This window comes from Eublepharis macularius, chromosome 14 (genome assembly GCF_028583425.1).
Source record: "Eublepharis macularius isolate TG4126 chromosome 14, MPM_Emac_v1.0, whole genome shotgun sequence".
Taxonomy (NCBI): Eukaryota; Metazoa; Chordata; class Lepidosauria; order Squamata; family Eublepharidae; genus Eublepharis; species Eublepharis macularius.
This window is the reverse complement of record NC_072803.1, coordinates 46021090-46044342: the sequence shown is the minus strand read 5'-3', so window position 1 is coordinate 46044342 and position 23253 is coordinate 46021090.

The window sequence follows — 23253 nt, the reverse complement described above, 5'->3', positions numbered from 1 at the left end:
TTCCTGTGGCAAAATACAAGGGGTAGCATCTATAACTGGATCCTGCATTAGATTAGTCATTTCATTTTGTAGCCAAGTAGGGGTTTCCCTTCCTTTAGTTTCTTGCTGAAATTTCTATGAATCTTGCCCTAATAGTTCCTCAGGCATTTTAGTAATAGGCCGTTTTCACACTGCTTACTGGCCACGGAACATCGCACCAAGCTCCCGGAACAACAGCGTCTTGCTGGCGCGATTTTGCGCAAGAACTGCAAAATTGCACCGGGAAGACGCTGTCGTTCTAGGAGCTTGGCGCCATGTTCCATGGCTGATAAGCAGTGTGAAAGTGGCCATAGTCTGCAAAACAATCAGCACACAATAAAGTCATACAGTGGCAGGGCAATCAGTTAAATATCAAGTAATCAGGTCATCAGCCCCAGAAGAAGGCTGGTAATGGAAGGCTGGGAACCTGGGATGTTAGTAAGAAGTTTTTTTATACCTGCAATGGACATTGTATTCATGGTGATCCCTGAGAAAGAAGGATTTGTCAAGACAGGAGGCAAAACACATCTTGGGATGGGTTGGAGGTTGCCGTTCAGATTTACCTTTTCTTAATCAAGTTACATTATATCTTGTGGCAGTGAGTTCCACAAGATAATGGTGCCAAAATTTAGGGTGTAGGAAAAAAAGATGGCAAAATGCTGAAGAGACTAAATTCATGTTTATGACTGTTTTCAATTAATAAAGTAAAAAATAAATGTTTGACACTCATTGCCTCAAAAATTGTAAACAAGACAGAGGGTGTAACACAGTTGAAGTCAAGCAATTTTGAAGTCCTGTTCTTTTCAGTGGAAGAACTTTGCACATACTTAATTCTGTCCTGTCAAAATAAGCAGAATTGAAAAGTATTTCACTTTTCTTTAAAATGTACGTGCCCTCCCCCCAATAAGTATCATTCAAAAGAAGCAGATTCAGGAACATATATCCCTAAACAAATCTCTATAAATCTTCACATTTATAGTCCAATTCAGATGTGCAGAAAGAGCATGCAGTTCTCTCACTGGCAATCTAGGAAGGGCTATACCACACGTGCTGTTTCTGCCTGTTGGAATGAAAGTCAGACTGCTGCTTGCCCCCTGAAGTCATCCTTGCTAGCAAAGAACGCTTCCCAAAATCAATTAGTTGGGGTGCCATTTGGATTACCTGCTTTCCCGGTCTGCCTTTGTTCCGTATCTAATTTTCTTCCCTCTGCCCTTTCCTTTGCTTCTGCACTCAGCCTGGGCTGTTTAATTTCTTCCACCATATTATTCTCAACCATGGCAGTCTAGAAACATCCTTCTTCTCTCTTGTTTCTGTTTCTGTAGAGCTTTAACCCAATTGACTTCTCTCTCCATTGGGTAAATAATATACTTCCGTTCGTTCCTGAGAGCTTGCAAATGCCTTAGACCTTTATAACTGGGTAATTTGCTTCTCAAAAAACAAAATAATAAAATAAAACGCATTAATAACTTGTAATGCTATCAGGCATCTAATCCTTCAACTCAAAAGCAGGACTAACATAATTTTAATAGACTTAAATAAATAAAAACTACAGCGATCATGGAGTTAAAAATGCACCTGTGCTGAGGGTTACATAAAACAAGTTATTCCTTCTGCGCACATGTATTGCTACTGTACAGGGTGCCAGAAGGGCCAATTCACACAACAGGATTTTGTACATATGTATTTCTATCGAGAGAAGTGAGAGGAGGTTGGGAAAAGAAGGGGCAATTCCTCAGTGTGCCTACAGGAGCTATAAGGTTGGGAACCCCTGCCCTAGAGGCTCCCAGCAGCTCAGCTCCATAATTTTCAAATCGGAACATAATCTTTGGAAGATAAAGAATGTCTCTGAGCATACAAAGAATGCATTCTCCTAATTTACAAAGAATGGAAGTCTGCTCCCAATATGCGAGTAGGAGTGCACCTGCCTACAAAGAGGTGTCCAGATCAGGCTGAAAGCTGAAATCTATATCTGGGGCATTTGATCTCCAGCCTAGCTTCTGTGGGGCCTGTGGCTGGAGCTGTGGGCTTGAGTTGGCACGAAGGTCTCAAGTGCAGCCATCAGGATGGACCTTTCTGTTGCTTTTTAAGATTGCTTATATTTTGTCTATAATTTCAGTTCTCTGGTTTTCATTGTTGGCATTGAGAGCCAGTTTGGTGTAGTGGTGTCAGGACTCTAATCTGGAGAACCGGGTTTGATTCCCCACTCCTTTGCTTGAAGCCAGCTGGGTGACCTTTGGTCAGTCACAGCTCTCTCAGAGCTCTCTCAGCCCCAACCACCTCACAGGGTGATTGTTGTGAGGATAATAATAACACACTTTGTAAACCGCTCTGATTGGGCATTAAGTTGTCCTGAAGGGCAGTATATAAATTGAATATTATTATTATTATTGTGGATTTGTTTGCATTGTGTCTGTCATACAGTTTTCCTTTCCTTTTATTCCCTTAGAAACTCATCGATTAACAAATCTTGACCACAAAAAGTTATACAGTTTTTCTACACTCTCTGTACTTCTGTACATACAATGCAGATTGCAATACACACACACACACACACACACACACACACAATGTACAGAAATCTAAAGCTGATCTAATAACACACAAATAATATTGGGAAATGTATTGATTTTATGAGGAAATGGGTGCACGGAATGAGAAGTGCACCCCAAAAAAAGCATCGGGTTCATTAAGTTTGCACAAAAAAGGAACAAACTTAAAATGGGGGGTTGGCTACAAAACACAGAGTTTGTGAGCAGCGTGCCCTTTAGGAATTGGGAGCTTATTTTTAACCAATTCCATTTTGATCACTGAAAAATAAAATGAAGAGAGGAGGAGCAGGGAGGGAGGTTCTGCAAAATTTCAGAATTCCACTCTGTAGATGCTCAGAGGCAACGCCTTCCCAAACCTCCTCCTAGAGCACCAACATGTGGTATGTTACCTAAAACAGTGTCAAGGGCTGAAGGTACAAAAGGGTGCACTGATTTCTCTTCTAAAAGAAGTGAAAGAGACATCCCTCTCTTAACAGAGAAAAAAGAGAATCGTGGCTATATCTAAAAAGTGAATTTCAGCCAATGAAATCTCCTTCCCCGTAAAGATGTTATCAGCAAGAAGGGCCTCATGACTGAGAAAACTAGTGTTGATACCTTCAATATGCCCTGTAAGTTGCCGTAGGAGCATGCTAGATGCCAGGGAAATGACAGGACTCAGAAGCCCTCAGAAACGGGGCTAGTACCCAGCCAGGACATTATTGCAGTTGTACCAGTGCTGCCAAGTAAATTTGCAGTAGAAAAGAGCAAGAGTCCAGTAAAGAGTCCAGAAAAGAGCAAGAGTCCAGTAGCACCGATAAGACTAACAAATCTTGATCTATCTCCAAGTAAATTTGGTTGAGGAAGTGAGAGGGTGAAATTTGGATCGAAGCCATTATAAACCAAGTCTGAACTTTGGAGAGGTTCTGAGCTCAGGTCTTAAAGGGTTCGGGGAGTTTGCTGTTGCCACTAATAGAAACTATTGGTGGGCAATTCCGTAAACTTAACCATCCCTGCTGAACACACAAAAATGCTTGGTGGGAATGTCATGTTTGGCAGGACACTTGCAAAATCCACATTCTCCCCTTTGTTCCTCAATTCCCAAGCTGGAAACCTTACGTTTCAGGGTGGGGGGGGGAGAAGGAAACATCTGCCACAGGAGATGTCTCCTTTAAGAGAATAGACAGCATTGTGTGTGTGCAGGGGCGGGGGAGGGTCCATCTTTCCTGTGAATTATTCTTCCCATACATTCCCAGCAGGACTTCCTGCCAGGGTTCAAGGAAACTGTCATTTTCATGGTCTCCTGAACTGAATCACAAGGCTGAAAACCCTAGCAACCTTAGTATGTTCACGCACCAAAACTGGACAGCTGTCGATGGGATGCTAAATGCTGCCAAGTGCACAAATGTACACTTGAAATAGTGCTTATTTTAAACTGTGAACAAATCATCAACGCAAGCCTACCGCATGCTGGACTGGAGAGAAAATGGTCACAGCAAAAAGGGTACATTCAATTTTTTCCAAGCGCCCGATTTGCGAGGATCACAGCATCACTCATCCTAACAAATGGAAGCTGTGCAAAAACTGCAGGCGCCTTTTTGGGTCGCCCTCATTCACTTCAGTTTCATTTTTTCGTGGTGGATCGTGCCCTTGCTGAGCAATCCAGCCCTTCCGCTCTCCTGTGGTTAGGCAGCTGGGAGAAGAGGCGAGGTAGGCAGCGGGAGCGCACGAGGTTAGGGGGACGTGATCACATCCTGTCACAAAGCATTTGCTGACCTTTCTGTAAATATTTCTCGGAAAAGGCTAAATGGCTGGGTCAGTTCAGAGGGGGCCGCACCATGATCAGTGCGGCGCCTGAGGCCACAGCAGTGGCTCCCTTTGACAAATAGCAATTGACCTGCCTGACTTGAGGCGCATGCAGTTCTGCCGGGAAGGGCCTAACAACGACCTGCATATTTTAAATGCTGTGGTGCTTTACTTCCTGTCTCTTCTTTCAGTTGTGGGTTATATGCCTTGCTGTTCTTTTTTCCTCCTTCCTCTTGTGCATGTCTTTCTAAAGGCTACAGGAATCTGCACATGATGTTCAGGACAAGAGGTGCATAATGTAGCCTAAACAATGCTAGGCCTGCCAGGCAACCATGTTGGAAATGCCACTCTAGCAAGATTTCCCAGCCTTACATTAACGAGGCCTTATCCCCCCAGGGGTTAGAGATGCTATCGAATTTCTTATCCCTAGCGTTTCTCCTAAAAACAAAATAAAAACCCACCCTTATTTCAATTTTGCTTCTTCCTTGTGCAAACTGAATAGGGGAGTTTTTATTTTCACACCATTTCCTAGCTCCTTACACACCGAGCTTTTCCTGTTAAAACGAAGGCATTTTTCATCTTTGTTTTTGCATCGATTCTATATAAATGGCACAAAAGAAACATTGAATTGAGAACACCAACAATGAAAGTGAGTAGAACAGAAAGGCTTACGATGAGAACACATGGGAGCAAAAAGAAACAGAAAAGGGCATTGTTGTACATCCCCTAGCAGTGATAGATTGAAAGTGAAAGGAATAATTCTATGAAAGTTTATGAAGAATCTGAAGGGCTGGAAGGGATATCAAAAGCTGATCTAATCTGCACCCCCAGGAACGAGACAGAATTAGAGCATTTTTTTCACATGTGGCATTACATGCATTTTAAGTTTCTCACACATTTCCGAGCACACATCAATAAATTTTTCTTTGGTTTTGAACGCTGCCCCGTGCCCACTAGGGATGGAGATGGATTCCTCATTATCTAGAGTAGGGAAAGAAACTCAACTTCCATCAAGGACAAAATGGGTTTTGGAATGACCCTCCCTGGAGGTTACTGTGCATCAAAGCAAGGTTTAGAGATTGCGCTTGGGCTGTCTGCACATGAGTTAAGTCCTCCAGCATTCTGAGGGGCCAGTACTATCATATCTGGATAGCATCAATTCTTCATTGGGTCAGTACAGAATGAGGCCTAGTGGGACACCAGATATGTCTACAGTGGCCTTGGGAATTCATTAGGGTTGCCAACCTCCGGGTCATGGCTGGAGATCTCCCAGAATTACAACTGATTTCTAGTCCACAGAGATCAGTTCCCTGGGGGTGGAGATGGCTGCTTATACCTCAGGGAGGTCGCTGTCCTCCACAAACCCTGCCCTCCCCGAGGCCCCATCTTCAAAATTTCCAGGAATTTCCAAACCTGAAGCTGGCAACTCTAGAATTCGTTCTGGAATCTTAAAAATAACACCATCATGGTGTGATGGTTAGAGTGTCAGAGTAGTAGGATATGGGAAACCCAGATTCATATCCCCACTCTGCTATGAAAATTTGCTGATGACCTTGGGGGAGTCACATTCTCTCTTAGTAAAGAGTCCAGTAGCACCTTAAAGACTAACCAACTTTATTGCAGCATAAGCTTTTGAGAACCACAGCTCTCTTCATCAGATCCATGCATATGACGAACAGAACTGTGATTCTCGAAAGCTTATGCTACAATAAAGTTTGTTAGTCTTTAAGGTGCTACTGGACTCTTTACCATTTTGCTGCTACAGACTAACACGGCTAACTCCTCTGGATCTATTCTCTCTTAGACCAGCCATAGGGTTGCTGTTGTGAGGATAAAACAGAAGAGAGAGAATTATGTTGTAAGCTGCTCTGGGCTCCCTTTAGGGAGAAAATGTGGCATAAAAATCTAAATAAATATTCACCAGATGTCTGAATATCATGGTTTTTGGTACAGTCACCAGCAAAAGTAATATTTGGATGGACACCCACACACACGCAAACATTTCTTCGGTGTTTCTATCTTGAATTTCTCCTCAAACTGACCCAAAGCAGCTTACAGAAATGTCCAAAATACAAAACAACCAATTTAAGTACAATTTAAATAAAGAAAACAAAACAAACATATTCCTGGGCAGGTCCTGGTCCATTGGGCTGGCTAATGCAGGCCCCATGCTAGCTACAGGCTAAGAGTCAACAGCCACACCTTTCATCACATCCAGGCAAAATACTTGCCAGTAAAGAGGAAAACAAACTCATCCCAGATGGTATTCAACTTCTGCTAGCAAGCTAGCAGGATTAGGAATGCTGGGAATTTCACTGCTAAAGCATTCAACTGTCAAACTTACCAAGTTTGAAGGTGGCAATCCAATCTGAGCCAACCTCTCAGTCTATTCCGTTTGTGTCATGTAGACCCAAATGCCTACGAAACCAGTTTCCCCAAAACTGTGCATGTGCAAAGACACTGCCGATTCAAACTGATCAGTAGCCATTAGCATCACTAACATCTGCCTAGACAAACATTGAAGGATAAGGTTTTTGGGCAACACAGAATTTATTGATGATTAGTTTAAATGATTTGTGAGTGATCTAATTGTCTATTTAAACAATTGCCTGCCAGGCAGAACAGTTAACCAGCAAGGGTTGGGAAAGCAGAACTCAATCAGACTGTGTGAGATGTGCATGCACACAAAAAAACATTTACACTTTACTGAATGTTTACTAAGGAAAACAGTGAAACAACCTGCCAAACACCCATGAACATATCAATGAACTATTGAACGGATCATCAAAAAATCAGTTCTTTATTCACAACTGGTGAACAGAACTCATCGCACTGGTGGGCGTTTGAATCCCTAAGCAGTGTCTTCCCAACTTCCAGCTCTGCCATTACAATTAAGGCAATGCCATTTTGGAGTGCCCATGGTCAGCAGCCTTGTATTGAAGGAGGCAAACAATAGGAGAGAGAGTTCTTATGTTCAATTCATACCTATATTCAGCCCATGGCTCTGTGGAAAGAAAAGAAGAATAGAAGCCAGCCATTTGACGATCACAGACAGTTACCACAATGGGATTATTGCCAATTGTTTGAAACAGAAATTGCAGGAAGCTATTTGGTAGCCTGCAGTCTTGCCCCCAGCAGTCCTGACACTGAGAAGGAAGAAGAGCTGAGGGAAAGTTGTTGTCACCATCTAAGAGAAATTGGTTCCTCCTCACTCATTACTCTCTAAAATGGTCTCCCTGTGATGTTTCCCAATCCCACTCTGAGAGAATGTGTGTGGATTTTCACTGCTCTCTAGCAATGTACATCATTTACTGACTGCTCCGGCAATTTCTCATTTCATTTTCCCAGTGCCAAACAAACACGGAGGGCAGAAAATGCAACTGGCTATGAAACACGTGATGCACAAGGCCCAAGCAATGGAGGAAACCATTCATCCAAGGACAAACTTTTAGCAAATGGTGACTGAGGCAAACGTTTTTATCCTTATGCCCTAAACTGAGGAATAAATCTGTGATGTCACCCTCTTTACCACTGTGTATCACCTAATCTCAATATACGGTTTTTTAGAATATGTATCCATTTTACATAAGCAAGAAAAATACCCAAACCAATCAATTCCTTTTGCCAGCCATGTCAGCCTCTCTTGTGGCTAGCCAAATGGCTCTGGGAAGTCCCCACACAAGACATAACGCCTTTTTCTATTTTTCCAAAGCATCTCATACTCAAAGGGTAGACTGGTAGTGTACATGAAGGTTCCCTTTATACTTGTCATACATAATGGGAGATCAATCCTTTGTGAATGTATATTATAATCCTAATTACACAATACAGTAAACCCACTGGTCACTTCTAATTTTAAAAAGAAACCACTGGGAGGCAGCCACTTAACCCTTTGTGGGGTTTGGGACTCCACTCTAGCAGTGAACTCTCTAGGTATGTGGTGGGAAGGTCGTGTTTTCAGGGAGGTAGCAATAGCTGGAGGCATAAGAGCAAGACCAGGCATGTGCAGTATCTGACAGAAATGGGGTAGAGATGAGAAACTTGAAAGACAGTTTGTGCAAGGGAGTTTCACCAAAATCAGCAGCAGAAGTCTCTCTCTCTCTCACTCTCACACACACACATACAGCCATCTACCCTGCCCCTATTCACACACCCTCAGACCTTTCTCTGCCCATTGTGTAACAAAAGCCCCATGCTGAATATTTAATAGAATTATTGCTAGTTATCAACACAACCAAGTGATAAATTCTGAGTGTTCCCTAGACAATGTCCAGGAAAAGACCATTAATGGCTTTCCAGATCCCCCCATCCATTGCCAAAATATCGATAATGCTTCCCACCTCCCCCAAATCAAGCACCTCTGGGTTGATTCCTCTATCCCTTCTGCCAGTTCCCATCCCTGCTATTTCCTTCCTGGCTACTGATTATTTTCTGCAAATGCCTTCCTCCAACACACACACCCTTCAGTTTCCTTTTACTGTATATGAAGGAGGTGATCTTTCCACTGCCCTTTGTCTTGGAAAAAAAATTAATTCTCATTTGCATTACCTCCACTAAATGTCACCTACCGATAGTTTGTTAGACATTAGCAATGGTGGCAGAGAGGGGCAGTGGATAATTGCATTCTGCCTAGTGCTGGGATTTACATAATTTCAGACAGCAATTAAAGAATCTATGGGAATATTTTCTCTCTCTCTTTTTCTCTCTCTCTCTTGTTCACTTCCAACCTCTTTGTTCAAAGAAAGTGTTCGTTTACATTAAGGCGCTCAGCTCCTCGCTGTTCATTTGCATAAAATTAAAGGTTTTTGTGTTCCGAAACAGCAGGGTAACATTTAAAATTCCGTTTTAAAAAGCTCACCTTAGAATAATAAAATGTTAATATCATTTCACAGGCTCAGAGAGGCTGCCAGCTGCTTCTCACTGCAAACTTTTATCCAACACTATCAGTATCATATGTAAGTAAAGATGATAGATAGATAGATAGATAGATAGATAGATAGATAGATAGATAGATAGATAGATAGATAGATAGATAGATAGATAGATAGATAGATAGATAGATAGATAGATAGATAGATAGATAGATAGATAGATCCACTGTTGGTTCTTTAGGAAAAAGTTTATGTAAAATTTTGACTTATTGAGAAGGGATTTTTTAAAAAATCAAATATATTCTGACACATTTGTGTTCAGTACAGCGGATGGCTAAAAACCTTTTTTTAAAACCAGAGAAACCAAATCACCCTATAGAACAAAGATATATGTAACACTGGCAGTTTGGTGTAGTGGTTAAGAGTGCAGGACTCTAATCTGGAGAACCAGGTTTGATTCCCCACTCCTCCACTTGAAGCCAGCTGGGTGACCTTGGGTCAGTCACAGCTTCTAGGAGCTCTCTCAGCCCCACCCACCGCACAGGGTGTTTTGTTGTGGGGATAGTAATACATACTTTGTAAACTGCTCTGAGTGGGTGTTAAGTCATCCTGAAGGGCGGCATATAAATCGCATGTTGTTGTTGTTGTTGTTATATATGTAAAACCTGATATTGTATGACACCTATAAATAATACCAGTGAATAGACCAAAATTGTTCTGTGTTTATCAGTGTATATGCATTCCAGATTATCACATACATACATTCCAGAATATCTAACATATCAGAATGCACACACGTGTGCGCCCATATATTTGTGTGTGATATTCTGACCAGCATTCACTTCCCTGCTCAGTTATGAAACACGCTGATCCCTCTGTTTCAACCTGACCTGCCTCACAGGGTTGTTGTGTCATGTACACCACCATGGAAGAAGTGTGGAATTAAGACATACAGATCATCCCTCATTTTTCTGATCGCTCTGCTCTTTCTGTTATCCAGGGCTTTTTTTCAGCTGGAACGCGGTGGAATGGAGTTCCAGCACCTGTTGAAAATGGTAACATGGCTGGTGGCCCCGCCCCCTGATCTCCAGACAGAGGGGAGTTTAGATTGCCCTCCGCGCCGCTGAGTGGCACGGACGGCAATCTAAACTCCCTTCTGTCTGGAGATCAGGGGGCGGGGCCACCAGCCATGTGACCATTTTCACTGTGCACACTGTTTAAACTTTAAAAAACTCCCCCCTTGTTCCAGCTGACCCAAAGTGATATCATTGTGTGGTCCTGGGCATGTGCACACACTTTGCGCACATGCATGTAGTATCAGAGACGCTACCTCCTACCAAGAGTTTCCCCCTGTGCTGGCAACCCACTGAGTTCCACCGCTTCTTTTCCCAGAAAAAAAGCCCTGCTGTTATCTATTCCTACTCTTATATCTAAAATTCTAATTTTCTTGGGATAGATACCCTGGTAAGTGCCCGTGGTGTGCACTGGTAGTGAGTAGAAATAACAGATTTCCAATTAACATTGACAACACTGTGAATTAAAAGAGGTTTACTGTTTTCCTCTCAGATGCAGACTTCCCTGTGGAGGACCCGCAAAGCATTGTGGATACTGCTGAGGATCCCTTCGCCGTAATAACTTAGCAACTTTGAGGACCTTCCTAACCAAATGCTGTCGCATGAGTCTATTGACAGTTTCCGGCACGCAAGAGTGGAGGTGCACTGGTGTCCCGTGCCAAGGAACGGAGCTGAGGCACTGGTCCCAGGTATTCATCTGTCAGGAAGATATATGATCTAGTATAGAGCTTTGTACAGCTGGCACCAGGGAAGCGGCGGCAGTCCCTGTGCCAAGAGAACACACAAAGAGGTTGGCACTTCCCAAACAAGCCCAAATGAGTGCAGTCTCAGAGCCAACTTAAGGCCCCCATCTCAGGAGCCGAGGCTCTTTACCATCTTGTGACAGACATGGTTGGCAGAACTTTCTGGCCCTTTCCCGAGGGAGAGGCCCACTCAAAAAGACAGGGAGGCCAGCCCAACTCTCTAAGAGGTGACCATGCAGGCAGAGAGAAAGAGAGCAGATACCAAAGCGTGCTGCTCCCCCTTCCACATCACGGTTGAAAGCTGGGGAGCCAAATGCCGTCAAATCAGGGGAAAACAGCTTGTATGAAGCATTGTCTGGGAAACAGGACAGAGCTGGCCAAAAAAAGATGATAAAAGGGATCCAAGTCCTCACTAGCATTTAGGAAACAATGCATGGCCAGGCATGGTATTTTCCAATGGCAGAGCCAGCCTTTTGAGGAAGGGCCTGCATTAGTGCATCAGGCCCAGGCAAAACCCACTGAAGTAAAATAGACCAGGTTGGCAAAGGAAAGAATAATATACAAACAACTCTGGGTTTGTCATAGAACAGCAACATCACCGAAGTACACATCTGGATATCAGCAAATGGGCCCATTGAGATAGGAGGAATTACAAGGGGAGGTCAGGGCTCCTTGAAAGTCTGAAGTTTCCAGGATGGCCTAGAAGAAGCCAAACTGACAATGTGCTAACTTTTCATTCTTCTTAGTGCCACAGAGATCGCAAATTCTTCCTATCCGGAATTTCTCCTACAGTTTTGGAGGCCCAGAATCCCCCTGGTCTTGCAAACTGGAACTGGCCCACTAGAAAGCTTCTTTCTTTGTATATTTATATTCTGTAAAGAGCATTTAGCTTGTCTGGTTTGCCACCACTTTAGCCGTTTTCACACATCCTACCAGCCACGCAAAATCGCGCGAAACTCCCAGAACGACGGCGTCTTCCCGGCACGATTTCCCATCATCATGACTCCAGTTTGTGGTGCAATTTGTTTTGCCCAGCTGGTAAGATGTATGAAAATGGCCTTTGGCTTTCTTTTACTTCCTCTGCTTCTTTCATCCCCTCTGCATGACTGATGTGCTTGTGCGTATTAACGAAACAGTACCAAAGGGGGGAGGGGCGGAATCGCAATGTGATTCTACATACAGTTGTATCAAAATTCACTTTCTGTGGTTTTTCACCAAATGCACAGGCACGCATGTTTGTATCAGTGCAACAGCACACGCCCCCCAAAATCATGTGCATCAAGATTGCTTTGGGGGCATGGTTTTCAAATGTGCACTTGTACATCGGACATGTCAAGAGGGAAAATGAGACATATAAACTGACGGAACTGAATGCTGTGGAAAAACTGCACATGTACCAGTTCTAGAACTAGTCTTAGAAATTCTCTGTATCAGTAATTGGGTCATATTATGTGCCTCATTGAGAAGCTCATCTTTAAGCAGTAAAACCATACGGGTCAAAAAAGATGCATATTATCATCCAAATTTGACATAAAGGTTGAATAATTTCCTGTGCTCAGATCACAACATATAGTTTAATAAGATGTGTGTGGGCGGCAGGGGGAAAAGAACAGAGATTTATGCTATGATCTGAAACTGACTTAAAGATGCACCATGTTCCCCTTTGGGGGAAGATCCAGAGGAGTTAGCCATGTTATTCTGTAGTTTCAAAATAGTAAAAGAGTCCAATAGCACCTTTAAGACTAACCAACTTTATTGTAGCATAAGCTTTCGAGAACCACAGCTCTCTTCGTCAGATGCAGGCTGCGTTAGATGCCAAGATGTATCTGACAAAGAGAGCTGTGGTTCTCGAAAGCGTATGGTACAATAAAGTTGGTTAGTCTTAAAGGTGCTATTGGACTCTTTTACCCTTTGGGGAAGCACATCTATTCACTGGAGTACATACACGCATGCCATGACACGTAAAGTCAGGAGAACTTTGGAGGTGTTCAGTTTCCCACTGAATGCATGAGCCCTGTGCATCCAGTTACTGCTCCCCCCACCCAAGAAATGCAAACTGGAATCTTCACGTTCCAGATGCTTATAGAGTCCCTACCTATGACTTTATGATCCCAGATATGAGTGGTTCTACCATGTTTGATATCTCTACTACTTTCCTTATAAACTGTAGAGCTAACCAACCAACTTTATTGTAGCATAAGCTTTTGAGAACCACAGCTCTCTTTGTCAGATGCAGGATGCATTAGATGCAAGATGCATCTGACAAAGAGATGCATCTTGCATCTAATGCATCCTGCATCTGACAGAGAGAGCTGTGGTTCTCAAAGGAATTGGAAAATACATTGTATGTAGAATCTCATCAAGATTCCCTTTTTTGCAGCAGCAGTTTGGCAGTGCATGTGTTGATACCGTTAACTTTAGCAAGGAGGGGGAAAGGTACATATTAAGCAGAAGAGCTGAAAACTACAGCAAGCAGCCCATCACACAAAATTCAGAAGTTTACCCCCTGCCCCCACTGCCGCTGCCTTAAACAATGGATTAAGAAGTCTCCATCAGTTCCAGTTCAGAAACAAGATCAGATAATCCAGAACTCCAGAAGACAGGGAGAGAGATTTGGATGGGGCAAATTGTGGAAGCATCCCTATTTGAAGCAATGAGCCATAGCAAGCCAGGAGATATTCTCTAAGCCCTATAAAGATCTCTGGGCAGGCTTGCTTGTTGGACAGAACAGCTAGTAGGTTCTTTTCTTGCTCCTCGCTGGCTACGGGCCACTTTTGTCTTACCCTGCACTTATCAGGAGTTATCAAAACCAGAAGTGCAGCTGCTTCCTCTCCAATCCTTCTGCCCAAAGTGGAAATTCCCCCCAAAGAATGACCCCTGAGAAAAGACACCCTCTCTTCTTTACACCGTAATTCCTGCACAGGAATTCACCGGAGGCTGATTCCAGAGTTCAGGGCCAGAAAGGCGATCCTAGCCATGAACAGCGAGGGAAGTGTGAAGGGAAGCCCTCGGAAGTGTCAGGGAGGTTTCCGCGTGTCACTCAGCGGCACAATGTTTGAGCCAGAGAGTAATGAGTGTCATCCCAACTGCTGACAAGATTCACCACCCCAAAGAAAATTCAGCCTGTCAGCTGAAATACGGCAGAGACAAGCCGGAGCGGCCGCCACAACCAGGAGCCCTAAGGCCGCTCGAGCGTCCCAGAAAACCGTGCTGTGTTGCTAAGGGGAAATTATTGCGGGGGGGGGGGGCACGCACAATGGCAGCCTTATTAAGCCAGTCACAGCCTCCGGGGTGACAGCAGTGAAAGATGCAACAGCCCACAGGATGCTCAACAGATGCTCAACAACATTTGCTGCTGCAGAGGAAACTGTTGCTTCATGGCAGCTAAGAGGGAAACGACTTGCCTTGCTGGGTCACCCCAAAGGCCCACCTAGCCCAGCATTCTGCTTCTGATGGTAGCCCCAGTCATCGGCTTCTCCGACCACTCTCAAGAAGGGCAGGGAAGTGAGGGCCACCCCTGCTTGATTGTTAGCAGAATGCGTGTGAACGTTTAAGAACAAGAACATAAGAGGGGCTCTGCGCGATCCAACCTGTAGTCCATCTAACCCAGAATCCTGTTTCATGCAGCAAGCAACTAGTTGCCCTGGAGGGCCAACGAACAGGGCGCAGAAGGGAAGGCCTTCCTTAATGAAGCCTCCTGGCACTGGTATTCAGAGGTTTGCCATGTCTGACTACAGAGGCTTCCTTCAGTCATCGTGGCTAGCAGCCCTTGATGGGCCTCTCCTCCATGAATCTATTTACCCCCCGCCCCCCGCTTTTCAAGCTATCCATGCTTGTGGTCATCATCAATACATTTAGTGGCAATGCAATTCCACAATTTATTGACTCACCGATTGAAGAGGAACTTCTTTATGTCTGTACTGAATTTATTATTGCCCATCATGGCTGATATACCCGCCAAGATGGCTAACATTTATCAATATATACCCACTAGGGATCCCATTCCACCAGTGGGGGTGGGAGATTCCCCCGATCCTGCCTCCCCCTCGCCACCACTACTTACTGAGCTGGCAGGGCGAAAGGTAGGAAATGGGCCTTCCGGATATGATCTTAGAGCCAGCACAATGACATCGCTGATGTCACACCCACCCTGAGAGCACTCCTGTGCTTTGCAGTGGGCTGATTTGGGCTCCAAACAGGCTGAATTGTGCCCATTTGGGGCCCAAATCGGCCCTCTGTGAAGCAAGTGTGCACTCCTCAGCCTTGCACGATGGTGTCACTTCCCGGAGGTGATGTCATCGCACCAACACGGGATTCCATGTGCCTGGGAGCACAAACCGGTCCTCCCTCCCACAAGGAAGATAAGGGGACCTGACAATTCTAATACCCGCCACAAACTTACCAACTCATTTCCTTTAGAGCTGCACCCTTTCTCAACCTTGTGTAGTGAAAGCCAGCATGTTTATCGGTTAGAGTGAGTCCTCAAAGTGGGTTCAAATTCTTGCTGTGGCGGCCATCCTACCACCATGGCTCCCTCTGGAGAGACAGGTGGACTCGCCTGGCTGCCGCACCTCCCTCTGGCAGGATGGGCGGGCTCGCCTGGCTGCCTTGCCACCTCAGCTCTCTCTGGAGAGGCAGGCAGGCTCGCCTGGCCATCCTGCCACCACGCCTCCCTCCAGAGGGGCGGGTGGGCTTGCCTGGCTGTCCTGCTGCTGTGGCTCCTTCCAGAAGGGCGGGAGGGCTCACTGGGCCATTTTGTGGTGGCAGCAACTTCCAGAGGCCTCATTGGCCCTGACACACTTTTAATCCTGGTGCTCCCACGCAGGTGCACCAGGATAAAAGTGCATCATCTGGAATAGAGATGGGCACGATCCAAAAATTTTTAACAGGGGTGTACATCCACGTGCCATCCCACTGACTGTCATCCCATGGTTCCCTCCTTCAGCAGCAGTCTGAGGGGGCGTGGGGGTCATTGGCAGACAGGTGGGTCAGCTGATGCTCAGATCAGTGCCCTATGCAGCGCCAATGCTCCGCGAGCTGTAATTGCAATAAAGTTGTTGCCCCCTTCAACTCCAACACTGTGTCTGTTGTGTTTTGTCGCCATGCTCCCTCTCCGCTCTCCTCCCCCTTTCAGCACTGGCCTGCAAAGTGATGCAAAGTGATGCAGATTTTTTTTCTCAAGGGGGAAGCAAAATCTAAATGGGGAGGGGGGTAAATAGAACCAGCCACCTTCCAAAATTCAGTCTCATGCCTAGTGATGGAAGCTTGAGAGGGCCCCCATTTTAATAAAACAAATCTCCACTCCTTGTTAGTCACGGGAAAGGCCACTTTTCATGCTTCCTTTTCTTTGTATTATTGGCAACACTTCTCATTCCCAAGGCCAATTAACACAAAAGCAGTAGCATGGCCTTTAAAAAAATCACTGTCAGTCTCACATATCAAAAACTGCCTTTCTCAGTTAAAATTGGCCCCCACTGATAAATCATTTTTGTGGAGGGTTGGACCATGTGGATGTGATCCAACAGTTGCAATAGCCTTCTGCTAATACAAGAGACTATGGCCATTTTCACACGTTGTTATTTTTGTGCCACAGTATCGCTATTGTGCTACTATAGGTTACAGACACATCCTCATTATTGAGCCGTGCAAATCCCGTTATCTACCCATCATGGTCACCCTTTCTCCAAGAAAGCAGATTTCCCACTTTTTCCACTTTGAAACGCGTTTTTAGTGTTATTTTTTGCATGCATGAGAACGCTTAGAAACACTTTTCCAGAGACCACCCACTCAACCACTCTTCCTTTCTCGGTTTCCACTTCTTCAGAACAGTTTTTCCTGCCTACGACCAGGAATCCTGCAAACGTCTGCGGAGTCCAGTCAAAAGTCCCCCCCTTAAAAAAAAAGTTCTTATTGCGCTATTGCGATGTCTTGCGTTTCCTGCTCATTGGTAACTGCTAATAGCCCAGGACATGGTTTTTGAGTTAACTTTTAAAGTACACTTTGCAAATAATGGCCCCCTCCTACAGCTGATAATGAAAGCAGTGCATTTTTGTTTTTATTATTATTAAATGGTTTTGAGTGGGAACATAATGGTTGGAAGCAGTGTGCTGAGTGGATTATCTCCTCTCTCTTTCTCTCTCCCCTCTTTTCTCTCTCCTCCACCCTTTCCCTTCTTCCTTTCCTCCACCAACAACTGCCAAAGGTGGAGCTTCACCTCAGCATGGTGCAGAGCATCAGAAACCTCAATCTGTGACTTCACATCTTGGCTGGATCTTTGGAGGTGGAGGCGGAGAAAGAGAGAAAGCAAGAGAGCCTTTCTCAGTGCAAAAGAGGGAGGGAGGGGAGAGGAGGGGGAGAAGGAAGAGGAGGGAAAGAAAAGCACCACTCACCATGGTGCCCACCTAGATCTGCTGCACTGGGGAGGCAGCGAAGAGGGGCATGCTTCCAGCCAAGGGCTTGCCACAGCCTCGCAGCCAGCAAAGCACTCTCTCGCACTCTTGCTCTCTCTGCATCTTGGAGCAGGGCTTGTTCCAAGCTTACATATTGAAACATTGATATAGCGCAAATCTGAACATGGGTGAAAAAAACCTCCCAGAAATGGGCATGAATGTGCTTTCGTCAGCTGTGACGTGAGCTCATCCACCACCCATATTGGCACTTTTTCTGTGGCATGTGAACTTCTGGAAGCACGACACAGACACACAGGTTAAGGCATTTGAGCAGGCATGTGAACAGTGCATCATGATAGCGAGATCACAACTAACATTATCATAGCACAAAAAAGTGGGAAATTAAGAATGTGTGAAAACAGCCTATATATCTGTAGTGTATTTCCCTTCTGTCCCTATAGGTTAAACAAACTGCGATTGTGTGTAGGTGTGTGTGTATCCCCTTCCAACAACACAATGACTATCTTTCAGAAAAAGACAACCAAAACAATGGTCAAGGAAAAAATGGAAACCTTTTTCTTAGATTATTATCACATCTCAAGTGATATTTTATGATATAAGCAATCCTAATAATACAAGTGCTGTGGGGATATTTCCCTGTTCCCAATTCTGTCCCGTCATTCTTTCCCATACACACTGCTGCTGTGGCATCATTTTGTTCTGGATTATGACTTCATTCTCCTTCCTGCACATGTCTGGCTAATCAGAGATCACATAATGAATGCTGGTATGTATAAACAGACTCTTTTCTATATGTATTAGATTGTCAGACAAGGACTGAGGAGATCTGAATTCAAATCCCCACATTCCTCTGAATTGGAAAAACACAAAAGATACAGATGACAATACAATCACATAAAGATTGCACTTGATCTGGGCTGTGTCTGTGCACACAAATGGATCAGTAATACAGAGGGGGAAAGAAAGGAGCAAATGACCCAAAGGAAATAAAAATTGCAGCAAATTGCAAGTGGCACAAATTTGGCATAATATATAATTCCTAATTCTTTTTTTTTTTAGATTTTATTTTTATTGGGTATGCACATTGAATAATTTTTATACAGAATCTATGGTATTTATATGTACAATGTACATAATTTCTACATAAAATATACATATCATGCATAACACTGATTTATAGATGTGCAGATAACGTTGGAAAAAATGCATACATTTTACCCCAGGGTGGGGGCAGGGAGATGGTGCAAGGAACAGAGAAAGAATCGTGAGCTGAGTTGAAAAAAGGGAAAAGCAACACCGAAATGGGGATTTGGAGGCCAAAACACCAGGAATGAGAGGTATGAAATCATCCTTACTTGGGAAAGCTGCCCAAGTAATTCAAAACTTCAAAACCAGGAGAAAGGTTTGTGCGGGAAGAAATTCAGACACATCCGTAAATTAACTGTCTTTCTGTTACACACATACAGGCCCGTTGGGAATTCTAATTGAAGGGATACCTTATAAACTGCCGAACCTTGCTGTGATTTGCTATGAAGAATGGTACTTTAAAGAACTCGATATCGGCGTATCTCTCTTTGATAAACATTGGCACGGCATGCTTAGATCTTATTTATCTACCCTAGGAGAGGGTTCATTACTATGTATTAGGTGGATGTGACACATTTATGGAAATATGAGGACTCTTTATGGAATATATTAAGATTTAATAAATCATTCACTGTGTGGTCAAGAGCTACAACAGTCCTGATAAATGGCTTGTGGGTTGTATTGTGTATGTGTGTGGAGGGGAGGGGTTTACATCTTCATTTTTGTTATGTTTGATCTTGATGTTCAAAAGAACTGTATCAATTTCCCCTCTTAGATCAGTGGTTTTCATAGTTTATACCTGCTGGGAATGCTTTCTACATGCACACATCTGCTGTGGACTGTAGAGGGTTCTGGCTTATGCCTTAAACCACATGCTGAGTTCATGTGGGGCAAAAGAGATGATTTTTTTGGCCTCACTGTCACCCCCATTTGAGCTGCAATAGAACTTACCTGTAGCTGCACATTGAAGGGGAAGATCAGTTAAAAGGGATGTTTTTGAAATTCTCATTCGAATTTGTCCTTGGATTTTCAAGTTCTGACATGGAAGTAATGAATTACAAGTTCTCTGTTGGTCCATTCACTGGTTGTACAGACCAAAGTAATGTGCATACTTCATGGTTTCCAGTTCTGAAAAACACCAGGCTAACAAAACACTCTACATCCGACAATAGCCCTGCAGAGAAGATTAGCACATCAAGCACCAATCCATATGCAAAAGAACCTCCTCAGGATACAGTGAAGCCTCCCGCCATTAGCATTCCCCACCCTGGGAAACTCTTACAGGATGACTCAGCTCAACCCCACCCATCCTGAGTAGATACAAATGACCTGCCAACATCTTTTCCACACTGTGACACTGAGAGATCTCTGTCTTTTGGTGCTACACCTCTGAAGATGCCAGCCACAGCTGCTGGCGAAACGTCAGGAACTACAATGCCAAGACCACGGCAATACAGCCCGGAAAACCCACAACAACCAATGTGCATACTTGCCACAGTGTCCAGTTACATTGGTTTATACATGTCTTCCAGCTGTCTTCAGTCATCCACTGAAATACATCCCCAAAGTAATTTTGACATGTATCAAGATTTTTTTAAATGCATGTGGTATTTTAGCATTTGCACATCAGAAACACTACACAAAAAGAATTGTGATACAATTGCATGTATGATCCCAGCACCAGGTTACTTTTTTCAGTGTTGTATTAAAGGGCATATGGACACTGGAAACACTGAAGTAGAAACCAAGACTCGTGAAATGAAGGAACAAAAATGGGGGCAAAATTGTACGTGCTCTATTGCCAGAATAAATTTTAGAAATTATTCCAGTTGAACCAGAATCAAAGAGGAGTGGAACACGAAGTAGAGGGAACCTATGGAACAGAAAGAGGGGAAAGCCACTCATCCCTAGAAGTACAGTGCTGGGCCAGCTTCTTTGGAGAGGCTACTCTATCATTGCTCATCTTCTCACTGAGAAACCCTGACTAGGGCTGATTTTAAATTTCTCATCCCTGTCGTTTTGACACCAGTAAAAAAAAAATTCACTTTTGAAAATGGAAGCCATAATTCCTTATTTCCATGTCACTTTCTGATTCCTTGCATCACGTTTCACCCCATAAAATGTACACATCTTGCAATGTCACCCATGGACATTCATCACTGGATTGTTGCAACACCAAGTGAGGATATCTTTGAATGTCAGGAGCAGAGCATAAGATTTGCATCCATTTCAGTCCTGCAAAAAGTTCCAGGATCAGTCTTTGATCTCCTCAGTTTATCTACATGGTCCAGCTATTGGGAAAGGTCTATTTGGGCTGAAGAGCCTAGAGAATCACTGCCTGTCAGACTAAATGAAATAGAGATGGACTAATGTCTGGCTCAGTGTAGGCAGCTTCACTGAGAGCCAATGAGGTGCCGTGAACTTACATGAAAATACAAAGCTGCTTTATACTGAACCAGACCATCAAGGTCAGCCTTGTCTACTTAGACTTGCCATGGCTCTCCTAAGCCTCAGGTAGAGGTTTTTCACATCGCCCATTACCTGATCCTTTTTTTAACTGGTGATGCCAGGGATTGAACCTGGGACCTTCTGACTGCCAAGCAGATGCTCTAACACTGAGCCACGGTTAGCATCTCAGGCTAGGATCTGAGAGACCCAGGTTTGAATCCCAACTCTGCCACGGAAGCTCATTGAGTGACCTCAGGCCAGACATACACTCTCAGCCTAATTTACCTCACAGGGTTACTGTGAGAACAAAATGGAGAAGGGAAGAATGTGGCAAACTATTTTAGGTCCATATTGGGGAGATATAAATGAAGTAAATAAATTCTATTCGAACAATAATGTGCATTCGAGTATGGGCCGTAACAGGCACAATTTCATAAACCGAGCCATCACATGCATGCCGCTCATTCGTGGAATCAGTTCACACGTTCAGCTGCCAACCTACAAGCAACATACATCCATATGTAAACCAGTTTCAAGTATGCAGTAATCAACTACAGTGAAATCAAGAGGGACGCCTTAAGCTCTCGGCTTGAATTTATTTTATTTTATTTTATTTATGTAATTTATGGTCCACCTTTCTCACGGAGACTCAAGGTGGATTGCACAGTGAGAGCCAGTTTGGTGTAGTGGTTAAGAGCACGGGACTCTAATCTGGAGAGCCGGGTTTGATTCCCCACTCCTCCACTTGAAGCCAGCTGGGTGACCTTGGGTGAGTCACTCACAGCTTCTAGCTCTCTCAGCCCCACCCACCTCACAGGGTGATTGTTGTGGGGTAATAATGGCATACTTTGTAAACCGCTCTGAGTGGGCATTAAGTTGTCCTGAAGGGCGGTATATAAATCGAATGTTATTATTATTATTGTTATTATTAATTCAATACGATTAACAGCTGAGACAATCAGTAAACAATACAATAGGGTATAGATTGCAGGTCTAAACCATTTGACATGACATGATAAATGACAGTAAGGGCCTTTGTTGAAGCATCTCTTTGAGCCATTTCCTTACAGTACAGCCCTATTACCTATGTACGAAAGCCCTCCTGAATAATTTAGTTTTGCAGTTTCTGGAAAGGCAGGAGAGTGGGAGCTTTCCTGGCCTCTGCAGGCAGGCCACTCCATAATGTGGGGGCCACCACAGTGAATGCTCAAATACAGGCAGCAGTTGACATTGCTCATTTGCAAGATGGTTCCTGCAGAAGGCCCTGTTCAGACGGGTGAAGCTGCCATGGTGGAACATTGAGGGAGAGGCAGTCCTGCCGATATGAGGGGCTGAGGCCATGAGGGGCTTTGTATGTGACAGCCAAAACCTTGAACTGAGCCCAGTAATTGATGGGTAGCTAATGGAGTGACTGCAAACTGGGGGAAATATGCATGTTCTACCTAGCTCCTGATAATAATTGGAAGTCTCCAAGTTGACTTTGAGGGGAGACCTATGTAGAGTGTATTACAGTAGCCAAGTTTAAATGGTACCATGGTATGGATTCAGGTGGCCAGATCAGCCATGTCAAGGTAGGAGGCCATCTTCCAGGCTAGACTGAGTTTATGGAAGGCATTTTTTGCAGCTGCATTAACTTGCTTCTCCAGCAGCAATGCTGGGTCCAGGATAACAGCCAGGCTCTTAACCAAGTCTGCAAGGGTCAGCTGAACCCCATCAAAATTGGTGAGAACAATGTCCTTCAATGCCTCCGCTTTCCCAACCAGCATCACTTCTGTCTTGTCTGGATTCAGTTTCAGTTTGTTTGCTTTCATCCATTTGACCACAATCGCCAGGCAGCTATTTAGAACCTCTACTGCAACACCTGGGGATAGAGAGATAGAGAGCTGGGTGTCATCCGCATATTGATGACATCTAATTCCATAGCTACAAATTATTTCTTCTAAAATTTTAACATAAAGGTTGAATAAGACAGAATAACACGACTTCTGTCTCCAAATGTCTCAACAGAATGGCATGATTTACTGTATCAAAGGCTGCAGACAGATCCAGGAGGAGCAACAAAGAAGCATGGCCTTTATCTACATTCAGATGGAGGTCATCCACTAAAGCCACCAGAGCCTTCTCTGTCCCATAGCCCCTCCTGAAACCAGACTGAAAAGGGTCCGGAGCACCAGAAGTATCCAAGAAGACCTGTAGAGCTCTGCAATCACCTTGCTCTGAAAGGGCAGATTAGAGACTGTGTGGTAATTGGCCACACTACTTTTGTTTAGGGT